Source organism: Erithacus rubecula (genome assembly GCF_903797595.1).
Source record: "Erithacus rubecula genome assembly, chromosome: 1".
In the NCBI taxonomy this organism is placed as follows: Eukaryota; Metazoa; Chordata; class Aves; order Passeriformes; family Muscicapidae; genus Erithacus; species Erithacus rubecula.
Window position 1 is genome coordinate 83,591,521 of NC_136658.1, and position 17,954 is coordinate 83,609,474.

Genomic DNA, 17,954 nt, shown 5'->3' on the forward strand with positions numbered 1-17,954 from the left:
GAATCTTAAACTGCAAAGTGTAGTTTGTCTCTTATAGTTGTATGTTTGTTCTACCCATTTTAATTTTTTGTCCTAGTCAAAATTGTCCCAGAACCTGACTATGACTTCCGGTGTAAACAACGAACTCCTTTGTAACATGTTGAAAAGGTCAGTATCTCAGTCCTGATAAGAAGGGAAGGTCCTCTCTTTCTCACAGATTGTACTAATTTGTCATATTTTGAGTCGTGCCTCAGGAATTTCACTTGTATGTACATAAATTTCATAGAAATGCACATTTTGATTCCTTTGTGGATAATGAGGCATTGCCAATGTTTCTGTCTCATAAGGCTCAAATTTCATTTAAAGCTGTAGAGGTCCAGTTCTGCCTTGGTTATAAAGGTTTCATTTATCCATCTGTTAAGCTGTGGAATAAATGAATCATAATGTTTGCTTGGTTTGGCTCCCAAATGTGCTTCATTATAAGTGCTAAGGAGGCCAGGCTATGACTGGAAGTAGTTGATATTGTTTGTTTACTTGCAAAAAAAGACTCTCAAGTGACTTGTGGCTTTCAAGCTGCAGGCACAAAGTAATTAAAGGGTGCGATTGCATGTACCCTCAGTACATTATTACACTCTTTTTGCTTTGACTGGGTCTTACCATGGCTGATTTTTCAGCTGGTTTGAGGACACTCAAGAGGAGAATGTGGGCAAGACACGTTTCTTTAGTCTCATCATCATTAGCTAGCCTGTGAATGCTGGAGACTTGGGTGTCCTTTTTATCATTAAATAATAGAATTATTTAGGTTGGGAGGGACCAGAGATCATCCAGTTCCAATCCCCCTGCCATGGGCAGGGACCCTTTCCACTAGAAGATTTCAAGAGGAAATTCCATCCAATGTGGCTTTGAACACTTTCAGGGATGGGGCACCCAGCTTCTCTGGGCAGCCTGTTCCAGTGCCTCACAACCCTCACAGTGACAAATTTGTTCCTATTACCTAATCTAACTCTACACTCTTTCTGTTTAAAGCCATTCTCCCTTGTCCTATCACTATATGGTCTTGTAAACAGTCCCTCCTCATCTTTCTTGCATGTCCCCTTCTTGTGAGTAGAGAAGTCCTATGAGCTCAGGGAAGAAACAAGTGCCCTGCCTTTGATCACAGTTGATAGGCAGTTTTCCAGATGAATCTAAGCCAGTAAAATGCAGGAGGAAGCACGGTAGAGAAAGAACTGAGATTTGTGTTTCCATCTAAGAGCGGTAGAACTCTATGACTGATTGCTTTTTAATAGGAAAGAACATATAAGATGATGGTGATGATGATTACTACTGTCTTGTTCATGATGATCATTACTACTACCACATTGAGTGGTGCCATTTAGGAAATATGGATTGCATACGAGAACATAAACATGGGTGGAAGAGTGTGGGGGAATGGAGAACTTGTGAGAATAAGCAATATGAGCTTATTTTCTGCCTGGAGAGGCAAAAACAGGTGATGATAACTGCCCGTAAGTTCATCCAAAGGGACAGTAAAAAAGTAAGGGCATATAATTATTTCCACTAATGAAGGAGGCTGCATAATAAGACTGGAATAAGAAATGCATAACAAAAATTAAGGTGCCTCTAATCAGTGCAGCAGTGAGGTCCTGAAAGAACATCTCAGCAGGAGCAATGGTAGGAAAAGAAATTACTTCAAACCTAGAGCTGGGTACAGCTATGAATAGGATTTGATGTGTGTGACAGCAGGGGGTCTTCCTGCAAGGCTGAATCATGTTCTCTGGCTTTGTGTTCTTTACCTTCATTGGAAAAGGCTGGACATCTTAAGATAAAAAATGCCATCTAAGAGTTTAATTACTGTGGTATTATTATTTCCTCAGTTAAATCTGCCTTGATCCTATTTACAGACCTTACTAGCTTGTAAGGGCTGGAAGATCAAAAGAATTAAACACTAAACAGAATTGCTGGATATGTGTTTGTAGAATGTCCAAAGTCTTTTAAAATCAGCCAGGAGATGCCAGTTGCCCCTGAAAACAGCCCTTAATTAGCGTTGCCTTAATGGTGGAATGATCCAGTCTCTAAACCAAACTGTGTTGTAAGAGATAATTTAGCTCTTCATATGGCTCAAGTGCCTCTCTTGCAAAGAGGAGAAGGAAGTCCTTAAATGCTACTTTGTTGTTTTCCGCTCATTCTTTTAAATGTCACTTTCTGTTTGTTTATTTTATTTTACTGTTTAATGACTGCTTCTTGTGGCATTAACTTCTGGCCATGCATTGGGAACCAAGATGGAGCAATGTCACCCCAGTGAGGGTCCCAGGAGCTTCCTGGCTTAGGCCAACAGACCTCACAGACTGCAAGCAAGCAGCAGGAATGACATCTCTGCTGTGAATGCTGAATCACCAGAGGCAAGGAGCAGAGAGTGCAGTAATGATATGTGGCTGTAGCATCCAACTTCCATCCCTAGGAGAGTGCTTTAGAACAGAGGAACCAGCTGTCGAACCATGACTGCTGGAGGCTTGTCAGGAGTGTTTTATAGTTTATGGGATTACATTTCAAGATTTTTGCCTGTTCCTGCACAATGTTTTTTTTAAAACCTTCATTATAAGAGCAGAATATTGATTTACCCAAATGCAATCCTCTAATCTCTCTTAAATCAGTAACTCAAATTTTGTTAGTTTTTTTTGTCTACCCTGTGTGGGACACACTGATTGTGCAGAGGTAGTCTGAGACTGTATGTGCCAGTCACCAACTTTGTCTTTTAGATTTAGTTCTTGTGATATTTAACATTTGCTTTCATTTTGTTTCTTTTTGATTAAGAAAATTAATTAAATCATCCTTTTACAGTGAATTTTAAAAGTGGATCATGACTTAAATCTTGTTATTCTTGAAAACAAGTTCTGACACAATATTTGAGGACGTCTGAGTGTGCCACAGCTTGTTTGCACAAGTAGAAGTTAATCTTCAGAGAATATCTTTGTTCCTAGATTTCTCTAGGTTCAGTTTCAGCATTTCCTTTTTTCCCATCTCTCTTTCATTTATTATGTTTGTAGCATGTATTTGAGCAAAGTAGATGCAAGATGGCTACCTGGACAATGAGCCTTCTCAGGGTGGTGCAGTAGGAGGGAGAGGGAAGAGATGTGTCCCAGTGCAACTCCCTTGTAAGCAGTAGTCCTTCTGCCTCCTCAGGGCATGCTGCCTGCCCTCCAGACCCTGTCTCTTATACCAGTGGCACAGCTCCACCTCTGTGGCACTGTACTCAATTTCAGGCTATTTTCTTTGGCCAGCAAAGTCCCAGGTGATATCCACCTGACCAAGTGCTCCAGGCCTGGTTATTCTTCTTCCTGTGTGAGTGTTTAGGTGCAGTTGCTTCGAGTTTAGTTCCTGGGATGTTTTACTTGGAGCTGGATTAGTTCAGATTGGCTCATGAGGTGGGAGCCTTTGACTCCTTGCTATATATCTAACTTAAAACCAGACACATAATTATTATTTTTTTGAGACCAACAGAAGTATGTCACCAGCTCAGGGATGCTTGTGGTCTTATGCTCTCATTCAGCCTTTCCATGTGAGCCAAGTAAAGTTCTAATGTATGAGATCAGAGTTTAAAAAGTATTTGTGTATTGCAATAAAATAATGTGAGTCAAGGCATTTGTAATGGATTATTTTTAAATGCAGATGTTGATAATAAGGTATTTTCAGTCTCCTGCATTTCTCATATCATTAAAAACTGTAAGAGTGATGACTATGGATTAATGCAAGACAACTAAATTTAGATCATGACAATAAATGCCAGACTCCTAGTGACACACAGTAGGTTGGTAAGTAGTGACTAACATAGCTGCAGCTTTTTTCACTTGGTCTGAGCTTGTCCTTTTAGGACAACTAGTTAATGTGTGTATATTTTCTTTGAAGAAAGGGGCAATTTTAGCATTAGTACAATTAATTTTTACTGCATGTGATTTGTGTGCTCACCTGTTGACCTCTTGCATTCAAAAGTCATTGACTTTGCCTACATTTTTAGTCATGGACATAGCAAAATTAGACTAAACTCAACAGAAGAGCTTAGATATTTTAGCTTGGCATGCCATTAGTCTGAGGGACATATGTGTCACTCTGAAGTATTTTAGACTTTTGCAACTTATTATTAAATAGCTTAACACATTTTTAAAAATAAAAATATAATCAACTTGAGCTATTTGTTGCTCTCTCACAAGCCCCAGAGAGCATTTCAGAACACCACAAAAGCTTGGGTCTCCTGTGCCCACTGCCTGGAACTTGTGGCTCTCCATAGTTTAAAGGCGGGGTCTCAAATACTGTTTTTCAAAGCTATATCTGCTCTATGGGCTCTGCACTCCTATACCTCACAGTGAATACACATACATGCAGGATGGAAAGAAAGAAACAAGTTGTCCAACAGTTCTCCTAATTTTGATGAAACCTAGATGGAATCTATGAATTTTTTTTTTATGTTTTGAGATTTTTTTTGTCAACATGATGACTCTAGTTAATACTACTGCAGAAGAAGAAAGATAAATCCCTTAAGAAAGCTTTCTTAAGGTATTCTAAACTATTGCTTATCTGCAATGTCTTTGAGTTTTCAGGGACATTAACAACCATTAATAACTCAGTAATGCATGCAGCTAATCTTGTTTGACCAATAAATTGATTCTTTGCTGCAACATTTGTAATAAATAATTTAATGATCCAGCTGGTCGTCAAAGGATGGACTAATCAACCATGTGTGGTTTAAGTGACTTCTTATTCCACAGAAGCTTTGTGGCAGAGCTAAGGATGAAATCTTATTCTCAAAGGAAATGGTCACATCCTTAAAAAAAATCCTTCTCTTTTACTCCAAACCCTGCTTCATACCTTACTAAATTCCAGTTTTTACAGTGGATAAGAAAGGAGTCCTCCCATGGACAACCTCCTGTATGATGCAGGCCAGATTATTTTCCATGGTTTAGGGCATCCTGTGCTCTCCAAGCAGAGAAAAAAAAAAAAAAAAAATCTTGTATTTAAAGTCAAAGGGATGCAGGATGTCAGTTAGATAAATAGTACTGCAGTGTATGGCATGTTTGTTGTGAGTGGACACAGAAAAATACTGCCATTCAAAGCTAGGGATTATGATGTTATTTCTATGTCTTGCCTCTTGAGTGCCTGCTTCTTCCACTGATCCTGACCCTTTGACAACTTGGTTTGGTCCACTTCTGACTACATCCAGTCTCAGCCTCCACCCTGATATTTCTTCCATCTCTCCTTCCTGTTTTTGGGCACACTGTCTTTTGCAATTTGGCTGTGATAATATAAAATGTTAAGTTGTGTCATATGTTCTTACTCAGTATCTCTGTACTGCTTTCCTGGCTCCAGTTGTGAAGAAAAGCTTTTCCATAAACATCTGCCAGCTGATGACTGCTTAAACTGGAAATCAGCTCTTTGACTCCCATAGAGAAGTACTTTTCCTTCCATGTCTGGAAACAAGCCTGCACTTTTTTTCTGGAAAGACATAAGCTAGTGTTGAAGGCCATTGGGTTCTTGAGCTGTTTTCTTTCAGACACTATTAAGCACTTTGCATCTTATCTTTCATCCTTCCACACAGCACATGCAGTGTGCCTCTGCGCATACAGAGATTGTGTTTTACTTTGAAATATACCCTCTCAAAAAAGAGATCATCTGCTTTTCTCTATTCTGACTTGACCTAGGCCAAGCAGACCTACGGACTGAAACACTATTTTTAAAAAATAATATCATCACCCTGATCTTGCAACGTGTCTAAATTCTGCATATCCTGCACCTTGGTCTATAGATCCAAGATAACAACAGTGACTCCACATCCTAATTTCTGGCATTTCTAACTCTATAGGTCAATTTCCAAATTATCTACAGTTGGATGTTGATATGTATACAGAAGCACCTGCTACAGAATGATGTGCTGTTAGAGCTGTGCCAATTGTCTGCTGACTTCTACAGAGGCACATCTAGCACCAAGGGCAGCCTGAAAAGCTGGGCTTTGACACAGCCATAGGTCCCCTGGGAAAGGGTAAGACCAGATCTAAGGTGTTACTTTAGAGTAAGAAAGCTGAAGTTCTGTCCCAGAAAAGTGGTGTGGTGTGCCAGGCTGCTGCTGCCTGAAACAGCCAGGGGAAAGGACAGGATGGGAGTGTCTGCTCCAGCGTCTTGCACAGTTTGCTGGTTCTGATGAGTGGCTGTTCTAGGAGACAGGTTCATCCCAGCAAGCAGGGAGTGCAGCTCTCCAGCCTTGCCTGTCTCCATTTTCCCTGTCCCGTTCTCATTTATTTCCTGGAGTGCATTGTGGCTCTTCCTGTCTGGAAGTGGGAGGATTTGGGAAGCCCTTCTTAGGTCTCCATCAGCTGTCCTTCACAAGAAGAAATACGCTAGTTGGGCCTACTTCTGTCTGTGCTAGTGTTTTGTGTTTTATGAATTCAGAGACCTATTTATTTATAGCCATGGCTGTTGATCCACTCATACAATTCCTTTAGAGAGCACCTTATCCAAATTTGTTGGTCCTTGCTTTCCTTAAGAAATTCCTTTGAACTGAGACTGATGGTTTTGGCAGTTCTGACAGCAGCTCCTGGTTCTTCCACATTCCTTTTTATTCCATAGCAAAGCTTCAGATTTTCTTCCAAATGAGTAGTAGGGTAGTAGGCTAATTGCATTTTTTTGGATCAAAGATTTTTCCAGTCTCATGCAGCTTGTGGTAGAGATTTACTCACGTCAGTCATTCCTGATACGTAATAACACCATTAGAGAAAATGGAAGAAATATGAGAAATACTTTGTATTAGTTAATTTCCTGCTCACAGGTTGTGTCAGAGAGATAAATATGTTCCATATGAGAAAAGTCTTTCAAGATAAACATTAAAAAAAGTCTGCAATAGTTAATATCCCCTTTAAAACAAAGATTTTATGTTCCTTTAAATAAAATAGATTTCTTCTAAATTTATATATATGTATATATATATATATGCATGCTATAAACCCACAACAAATATTCTGAAGTTTCTTTTAATCCTTTATGTTATATTTTTTTTACAATATACTGTGAGATATTTTATTGCAATTTGGCCAGTTAATATCATAGCTAGATTATATTAGCATGCTGATTAACAACAATATGGGAGAGGATAAAAAAGGCATATGACAGGTCTTTGGCTGCACAGTTTGATAGTATATGATTCTTCTGAAGTCCAGAAAAAGATGGAAGACAGACTACTATGATGCTTTCAGGTGAAAAATAAAATATGACATATAATCAGTCTCGTGGCCAAGACAGAGTTAAGGATTTGCCAGATCTGGAGATCTGAACTATTCAAATATATGTTGGGAAAGAAACAGAGGAGGACATGGGTGATTCAGCAAGTTCTGGGAATGTGTTAGTGGCAACTTCTTATTGCAGAGGCAGAGGAAGTTAATAGATAAGTAACAGTAATTATATCTCTTTGAAATTAAATTCAGACAGAAGTCACATTGTAATGTGAGTTACAGGAGTCTACAAAACAATAGTGTTTCAAATAAAGGAAGGAAGTGCTGAATCGAATTAAGGCAGAGAGGTAGGAGGATATCTTTAGAAAGCATTTCAAAGAATATCTAAGGAACAAGAACATAAGTAGGAGACAAAAAGCTGATTAAAAACAATGTGCATTTGTCAAGAGCAAAACATGCCTTTTAAGTTCTGTTTCCTCTTTTGCAGGATAACAGTTTAAAGAGGGGACAGTAATTTATTATCTCAGATGTAGTAAGTGTTTTGAGGAATGCCATAAGAAAACTTGGAAAACATGATGGAGATTACGGGAATGTAAAGGCTGATTCTTGACAGCAAATTCTGCTCATGGAGGAGTCAACAATGGATTTCTGTGAAATCAGGGATATTTCAAGGCAATGTTGCATGTTTAACTCCTGTAAATGGCTTGACTTTACCAAATCCAGTAATTTAGGTTAACAATGTAGATGATGGTCTAAGGAATAGATTAATGAATTTATGCTTCAAATTGTAGTAGGAAAGGGTGGAAACACTGGAGATGCACCCCAAAGGTCTAAGTGGGTTTGGTATGTTGGGGGTGATGGTATGTGACTATAAATCCAAGAAAGAAAATACCAGGAAAAAGAATTAGTGTTGATTAGGGATCTGATTAGGCAATAGCAGCTCTGCCATGCATATGGAAAACAAAATCACCCAGAAATGGAGTTAGTAAATAATGCAAAGCAGTTACAAGAAAGACAATTTGCATTGCATATAGTAACAGGGTTCTTGTTCATTTAGCATGAGAAGTACTTATTCAACTGTATCCTTATTGGGAAGATCTTATCTGGCACTGAAAATTCACTGAGTTTCAAAATCACATTTTGAGAAAGTTGCACATAAATTTGAGACAGTCCAAAATAAATATCCAGGAACAAGATTTTGGAAAATATTATTTATTTGGAACAAATTGAAACAACTGAATCTTTTTATATAAGAAAAGGTAAAGAGAATGTTGCTTAAATGAATGATTGCAGACTTCAAAAATGGCAAGAAAGTAGCAAATAGTCATTTTCTATGTTGACTGGATTAAGACAAGGACTAATGTCTTCAGTTTTGCATGGGAACACAAATACTTATGTCCTGTATTAAGGAAACTATACAGCAAGTCTTTCTAATTTAAGGGTAGAAGTAGACTATGATTGGGTGGGAGGGGGTGTGTGCTCTGCTTTGGCTGGGATGGAGTTAATTTTCTTCAGAGTAGCTAATATGGGGCTGTGCTTTGGATTTGTGAGCACAACAGTGCTGTATATACAGGGATGTTTTAGCTATTGCTTACACAGTATCAAGACCTTTTCTGCCCCTTATCACACCCCAAGGGGGAGAAACTGGAGATACACAAGGAGCTGGGAGGGGACACAGCCAGGACAGCTGATCCCAGCTGACCAGAGAAATATCCCATATCACATGACATCATACTCAACATAAAAAAGCTGGTGAAAGAAGAAGGAAGTGGTGGACATGTTTGGAGTGATCACATTTGTCTTCCTAAGTCATCATTACCTGGAAAGTAGCCTGGTTTTCCTGGAGACCACTGGACACATCTCTGCCAGTGGAACTGGGGAAAGGATTTCTTGTTCTGCTTTGCTAGCATACTTTACCTGTTTAACTGTCTTTATCTCAGCCCGCAGATTTTCTTACCTTGACTTTTCCAATTTTCTTCCACATTGCAGTGGGACTGGGGAAGTGAGTGAGTGGCTGTGTGGGGCTGAGTTGCCAGGTGTTATTTAAACCATGACAAGGGGACTAAGATATCTCTAAGAGTATGTCAAATATCCATCTGAATATTACAGATCTACAAGCTGTACTACATGACAAAAGCACAGATTAGATGCCCTTGTGACATCCTTTTAAGCTACATCCCAGCTTTTACCTTCAGGGTCCTGTGCAAGGGTTTATGGAGTCACTCCCTCTTTGTGCAAGCAGAAATGTACACATGCATCAGTTTAACATGTCAGGTCAGGCTTCCCTCTGTAGTTCAGCTTTATCAGAGTTTCATGGATTACTTCAGAGTCAACCTTTTCTTTGTGTGCACTGAAGCAGAGAAAATTTTGTTTGCTTTTTTGCCTTCCAATAATCCATCAGACCTTTTTCTGAAGCAGGCTGGAAACATTCTTTAATCAGAAAAATTTAAGTGAGGAAAAACCAGACTCAATCTGCAAGTGAGAACTAAGTCCTTTTCCGTAGTCCAAATTTTCCCTTTGCTTCTGTTGAGGGAGAGATGTAGTTTAACCTCTCAACAGAAATACCACATCTGCTTCTGATTCTGTAAGGCTGAGCTTTATTGTTGAATGTTTGAGTTCAGTATGCCATAAAATCTGAGAGGTTTTCTTTGGAAGTCTTAAGTGACATTTATGAATAGCAGGATTCAAAATTCACCTTAACACCTTTCCCTCATGCTGCCTTTCTAAGTCTGTGGACACAAATACACATTTTGCATAAACATATAGTTCAATTTTAGCTCAGATTCACAGATCAAGTAACAATATAGCTCCATAACTAACTTTGTGGTTTTGCATTTCCAAAAGAATCTAAGGACCTATTTTCTTTCTTTCTAAGCTTCTGACCTATGTTATTTGTTTTAAGCAGGGAAACTGCAGCTTCTTTACTTCACTGTTGGATTTCTGTGTGATTCACAAACAGCTATTCTGGCTGCAGGAATTTGGACGTCAGCAGCTAGTTAACAAACAGGTCAGATTATTCACATTGACGCTCATATTGATTATGCAGCCTGGGAAAGTTGCCTAAGGCTTTTCTATTGAATTAGAGTTCTGATTGTCTTCTGGTAATTCTGTAACCAGTCTCAAATAAATACATTTGCATTTTCAGTAGCAGGTACTGCAAAACATTGATGCACCTTGGAAGAAATTACAAAGGAAATAAAAATGGCTTCCAAAAAGTAGGTCTGAAATCAGAACTACAAGATCATAGCCAATGTGCAATGTTCACCATAACAATATAATTGCTAGTCAGATTGTTGCCTAATAAAATTAATTGTAAAGCAAATTCCTTTAACAAAATTATTCCCCTCAATTTTTTCCCCCACATTTGGTTGGTTTACGGGATTTTTACATGCCAAAGTTGAAGATCAGCTCAAGTTATATTCTAGGGATAAAATAATTGTAATATGATAAGGAAAAGTATCTTTTCCTTGCCTTGCCTCCATGCTTCCAAGAGGATCAAGTGATGGAGATTGGCCTGTGTTTTTAAAGCTGCAGATGGTACAAACCATGGGCTCCTACGTGCATGTGGCAGCTGGCCCATTGGACTGGGAGAAGCCTCTGCAAAGGTACAAGGAGATGGACCCTCCAGGAAGAGCAAAACTCACTCCAATTCTGCACACCTTTTATCTGCACATCTGTGCTAAACATACCGTAAATGTGCCAGCTGAGAGTATGTGGCTTGGCACCCAGCCAAAGGTGGCAACCATCCATGTTGTGTTACACTGGACTGTAATTCCTGTAAGGATTAGTCAGAGGCTGTGTGAAATTTGCAGTTATTGGCAGCTGTATTGTGATGCTGTCCTCACCAGCAGCCATGGAAGAAACAAGGTCTGAGAGAACAGAGCAGTATTTAATTCAGCAATGAAGATGGCAGTGGAGTGTGCTGGGGAAGATCCTAGAGTTTTCATCAAGTGTTCTCTTCAACAAAAAGAACTGTGACATAAGATCACTCAGAGAAATTGTTCAGCAATAATTTGGCTGAAAAGTAAGTGTTCAGGCCTGAGATTAATTGTCTCTTTCTTAATTTTGTACAGCTTGCCTGTATTTCTAATTACACACAGCTGTCCTTTCAGTTCATACCTAGTCTGCCAGTTGCTGGTGACCACAATGTGCCTCTCAGTGAAGCACATACCCCTTTCCAGCACAACTCAGAAGGCTCTTGGGATGATGCTTCGAAGAAGCTGCATGATTTTTGAAGGTGCTGAGACAAGAATACACCACTTTGACAGCTTTGGTATTACTACCTAATCAAGTATCTGTGAGAGCAAACTGTGCTAGATGTTGTCAGGCAAGCAGAACAAAACTGGCCCTGTCCAAATGCAAAACAGAATTTAGTCTCCATATGCTTAGTTCTATTATTTAGGTTAAGATAGTCCTGGAAAGAGCAAGGACCTGTATTCAGTGATCCTTATGGTTTCCTGCCAACTTGAGACAGTCTATGATTCTGAAAGTTTAGAAACTTATGCCCTAAGGTGGGATTCTAGAAAGAGGCAATGCCTGGAGGAAAGGCAGACAGATTGGCAGCACCTGTATTTGTTTCATTATCCTTTAACATTTTTTTGTCTTAGTACTGTCCTAGCTTCAATGCCACTCCTCTTCAGATTAAGGGCTCAGTGGATAAGATGAACCCAGAACTGAAAGGGCTTTATAAGAGTTAGGTCAGGAAAAACATTCAGTGTAAGGAGTCAGAGCTGTAGCTTCCTGAAAACAAGTGGAAACATTTTCAGCAGAAACTGTGCACATTTCCAGCTGAGACTGAGATTCCCAAAGGCAGTTGTGGATTATTATTTTGGGCTGCAGTTTGCATAAAATATAATAAATTAGTAATTGCAGTCAAGCAGTCTAGTCTGGCAGTTACTCATTATTTCTGCTGTATTAATATCCTAAGCAGGATCAGGGCTGTCTTCTGTATTATGCAGAATATGAAGCAAAAGAGAAATTGATTTGCCTTTATACAGATATGCATATATCTGTGACTCTTCAAACTTATTTAAAACTCTTTTTTTCCAGTTTTCCATCAACATTACCCTGTAAGTAACAATCCTTTCCAATAAGTTTAATCAGAAGCAGATCAGGTCTGTAAGCAGAAGCTGCATGAAAGACATGCATGCTTCATTGGCATATATAGCACTTTTCTGTGCATAGAGAAGCTGTGCAATGAGCCTGGCTTTCAAAATAAAGTAAAAAAGCAAGTAACACTTTGGGGGACAGGGTGGGAGATTTTCCTTAAGAGAATTTGGTTGTCACATATGACAGCTCTTCCTTTAAATGTCTGTTTCTGAGAGAGATAAGGGAGCCTTGCAGATGCCTTTTCCAGTAAATCCATTTGCCCAAAACTCTTGCACAAAAGGCTCAGAACAAATAGGACTCATGCTGGAAACAGTGTGCTGATGCAGTTCTTGCATAGTTGGGGTTTAAAGGTTTGTTTCAATAATTAACACACACTGTTTGCTACCAGAGAGCAGAGCTTGCTCCCAGTCACTGGCCTGACACAGGAGTAGATGCTGCAATGAACCTGAATGGAGCATATTCAGGGATGAGTGACACCTGAGCATACAATGGGGTACAATCCTCCTCTCACTCAAATTAAGGGCAGTGCTTCCACTAACGTCAAAGCTCCTACCCTGCATGCACAGTGAGAATTGCACTGTTGGCACATTTTGAGTATGAGCGAGGTATGTGACAATACTATTGCAGAAAAACAAGATTTCACTTGACTTGTACTCCTATAAATGTGGGCTTGGCAGCTTCCCACTTTTCCTTACCGACACTTGAAATAATTAACTGTTAGCTTCCTACTACATGAAGACTGAAGCTAAGTAAGAGCTTTCTTCCTTGAGGACAAGTGATTACTGCTCCTGGTGGGCTTTCCCTGCCATAACATGGGCTTATGTACTGCCAGCCAGAGCTTTGGTTTTGTTGGGTTTCATTTAAATCCCCAGTAATCCAAATAATATCGGAAGAAGTGTTTTTCTCTTTTGTTTGTCACTGTTAAATTAAATAAATTATGAAAACACAGAGAGGGCTTTTTGGTTTTAACATGCTCTGCAAAAGACAGAAGCATCTGGTCTCAGTGCCTAAGCAGTTTAATATACTTTTTGGCTATGTGTGTTGTGCATTGAGTAAATTGGTATAGCTGGGCTCAAAGTTGTTCTGACTGCAAGTGCTTTAAAAATAAGAAAGAATAAAACAGGAATTTACTTAATCAGAAAACCTCATAAAACAAGGTAGAAAGTTTTCCTTCACTGAGGACAGAGTTTTCTTGATTGTTATTACTGGAAAATACTTATTTATTAAAACCTAAGCTTATCTTAAAAATTAATTAATTTTGGCCAATATAATTTCCATAAAGAATCTTTTTTTTTTTTCCTAGGACATGAGAGAGCAGGCTGAATTCTTTGTCCCAAAGCAAGTGAAGTGTGAGATTGAATCTTTCTTACCCTTAAAGCAATTCTGGCTTTTCTTCAGGAACTAGGATGTTATTTAGGTTTCTGGTGAAAAACTTAGAAAGATTTATTCTTTAAACCAATGTGCTAAGAGAAGAAATATAAATTGCTTTGATTCTTTACCAAAAAGTTTTTCTGTTTCCTCATAATCCTTTAGATTTTGGAGTGAGATTCCACAGGCTTTTTGACCTAATTTAGATAATAGTCTGGTAGCTGCACTTCCCATTCATATCCAAATCAAGATACTATTTGGAGCATGTGGCTCGCCACAGATCTTTTTGGATTTCCTCTCAGTCTGTACCGATAAAGCAAGAAGAAAGAACAATATTTTCACAACTCACTTGGCCTCTTCATTCATAGACTGCAATATCTTGATCATCACTGGCACAGAGCAGGGACAACTTCAGACTGGCACAGTGTGAGAAACTGGAGTTTTTTTGCAACATCAAACCTGGCTAATTTATATAAGTCAGCTGCAAGACAAATGCAATTCACATGAGAAAGCATTGATCTCCTCTCCCTTCTCCTCCTTCTCCTTCTCCTTCTCCTTCTCCTTCTCCTTCTCCTTCTCCTTCTCCTTCTCCTTCTCCTTCTCCTTCTCCTTCTCCTTCTCCTTCTCCTTCTCCTTCTCCTTCTCCTTCTCCTTCTCCTTCTCCTTCTCCTTCTCCTTCTCCTTCTCCTTCTCCTTCTCCTTCTCCTTCTCCTTCTCCTTCTCCTTCTCCTTCTCCTTCTCCTTCTCCTTCTCCTTCTCCTTCTCCTTCTCCTTCTCCTTCTCCTTCTCCTTCTCCTTCTCCTTCTCCTTCTCCTTCTCCTTCCCAATCTACAAAGGAGAGAAGAGAGCTGTATCTGCTTTCTCACTCACTGTTGATAGGGGTACTTTAGTCTGCAATTTTGAGTGCTACTAAGTAAAAAATTATGGTATTTCATACTGCCTTATGCAGATTCAGATCACTGATGCTGCTGACCTATGAGGAGTGATCTCAGAGGGATCCTACTGACCTCTGTGCTTGTACTTGAAGTTTGTTTTTTCTCTAAAAGGCAAGGTGACAGACTTTGCATGTACTTCTGAATTACTTAGGCAACTCAAATACATTAAAACATATTGTAAGAGCTGTGAAAGGGTCTTATTAAATCTTCTCACAGAACTTTCTGAGGAAATGAGATGTTTAAATTTAGTGTCGAAAATTAGAAATCCTGTGGAAAACCAGTATTAGCTGTACCTGGAAAGACAGGAATCACTGTCCAAACAGCTGGCTCTTCATTAGCTAAGTTCTCATATGGATAACACTAGTGACTAGTTCTCTGAAAACAACTCTTCAGTGATGAGCAGCAGTCTGTCAGATGGGCTCTCTGGTGGTATTAGGGAAGGAATGGAGAATGGCACTAAAAGGGTCCAGACTCGGTGTATATAAGTGGCTGCACCAAAGCAAGTACACCAGTGCCTTGGAAAGAGCATGCAGTCTAGTCCTCCAAAAAAATACAAAATACAGCACATAGGAGAATGTCACAGATGATTGGTGGTGTGGGATGGCTTTGCCAGAAAGCTCTTCAGCTTGGACACGCAAAGAGGATCCTCTGAGTCATGAATGTGATGGAGAAAGTGAGCAAGAAAAGAGGTGTTCATGCTTTCTCCCATAAGCAGAGCGAAGGCTGCCCAACTATTACTGAGTGGCAGACTAAGAAAAAGCAGCAGTGTTCCTTTTTAATCATAGTGTGTGGCTAGTGTTGAGTGATTAATGTGCAAGTCATTTCCATGGGATGTGAAGGCAAAAAAGATAATAAGTTTAAATAGAGACTAGAGAGAGCTATGAAGGGAAAGTTAATTAGTAACTACTGAATACAGACATGACCTTTTCCTGACAGGATGCCTGAAATGTTATTACTGGAAAATAGGAGAATACAACAAACACAGACAGAACTTTTATTAGCCTTGTTCAACTGCTGTTTTTCCAAGTACCTGCAGCAGTCACAGTTTTACAAGTACCTGCATAGTGTGAAACAAGATTGTCTCAAGGGTTGTATGGCCTCTAAATATGGCCTTATATGTCTGTTCTACTGCCACATTGCCTCTAGCAAGTGGGAAGTTTTAAATGCCTTTATTTTGTGAACACATTAGTTACCATGCAGAGCAAATGTAGAGAATGCTTTATTTTTTTTTTCCCAATGGCTTTTGGAAAGAAATAAGCATTATTTTTAATATAAACTGACACAGAATCAGCATGAGATCAGATTTGTACATATGAAAAAAAATAAAAGTGGGAAGGCAGTGCAGTGGAGGTGGATATGAAAACGTTTCAAATGGATGTTAGTTATTAATGATAGAAGTCTGTGCCTAAACCAGGCTCTAACTCAGTTATTTAGTGGAAAAATAGGAGAATGGGGTTTAGACAAACAAAACATTAAAAAATTCTTATGTTCTGACACCTTCTGGGACTCCTTAGGGACGCTGCTTACTTAGTTTCCTGTTTGGACTTCCTAAAGGATACAAGTAATAAATGATGAAGCATAATGGATGGAATATCATCTAGACAGTGCTTTCTCTTCTTTTTTTGGCTCCTCCAACACAGCAATAATTTTTGGAAGCCACAGATGTGGGACATCCTGCTGCCTTTGTGCTTCAATATCTGGATTACACAAATTTGTGCACAGGATGTTTTAGTGAAAGGACTTTTGTCATTAATTTAGTCATGAATTTATTTTAAAGGACCTGCCACAGATCGCTATTATTTGCTAGAAGTTACATCTTTCATGCAAGAAAGAAACAATGAAGCAAAGATGTGGATCCTGCTCTGCTTTTGACAAAACAATATTTGGATTATCTAATGTTAATCAGACATTTGACATTTTTGTGAGTTTTTTTAAGCTGACCGGATGTCTTCTGGATCTTGGCTAGGAGCTAAACCAGAGCTGTTGGAAGACACTAGAGTTCTCTTCCACAACACAAATTTAGAATGAGATCTGCAAGGTGTAAATATAGATATACAGTTGAATTATCTCAAATGATTTCTCATCACTAAAGGCATTATAACAGGAATATACAGCTAATTGGGTTAAATGAAGTTTGTTACCGGTGAATGGGGAAAGGCAGATTAACAATTAGTTCACCATACTGAGGTATGAAAAACTGGTAAGTACAAGAACAGTGAGAATTATACCCATGATATCTTCTGGAGTAAAACTGTCTCCTCCAAGTAATGACAGTTGCTGACCATGTCCTTTGCTTAGATCATTGCTCCAAACACATGGAAGTTGTTAACGAGGTTTTTTTTACATCCGACCAGTGAAAACCAAATGACATGACTCAACTCATCTTACTAAAATTAGAAGCAGCACCCTAGTGAGTAAAGGATGCAGGAGACTTAGGGTTTTTCAGAGATGCTGGATAGACCCATGGGTGTTGCACAGATCACGTAATTGGAAAAATGTAACATTAATTGCACCATTTTAAATCCTAAATTGTGCAACAGATAATCCAGACCTGCAGATCTGCATAGCTCATAGGTCGCCTCCTGTTAGCTCAGATTTACTCTCCGTTTTCCTTTTATTATATACTCCTTACTATGTTTAAATTTTCAATATACATAACCCTGAAGCTGTGCTATTAAAATGCACAGAACAATCCCCTGATATTGCCAACTTGAGTTCAATCTCTCAAGCAAATAAAACTTTTTATCCTGGTGCTCAGTCTCCATAAAGTTATTCAGGTGAAAGGCCAACTACTTGAACTCTTAATTAACTAACATTTTCAGCCTCTAGACTCAAAGAAGGCTTGTGCTGTGTCATCCCCTTTAATTCTGAACTTCTATATATTTATACTGTGAATTTGAATAAAGGAAGAGTATCACTTCAGCCCTCAAAGTGAGGTTATTTTGCATAGAAAACAAGGGATGAGGGCTCCTTACCATGTACTGAGGTGCCTTTCCAAAGAGGTTGGTAGCATGGCTGAGGCCTGTAGCTGGAGCTAATTGTTGGGTACTGAGACCTCAGCAGTGCATGTAAGTTAAGCTATGGGTGTCTTCATAAAATCAATGCAAAATTATAAGGGGAAGCAGGGGGAAGACAAACATGGTTAGAAGGTAGGTTTAAAATAATTTTCAGAACTTGTGGTTTTCCCCAAAAGAGTCAGCCCACATTGCGCAGAAAACTTCAAATGCTTAGGGCTATAATGTACTCTCAGTTGCCATGTTACATGAAATAATTTCTGTTTCAACAAAACTTTTTTTCCTGTGGCTTATTTGGTCTCGTTTCTATAATGATTACATTATATATTAACTTACAG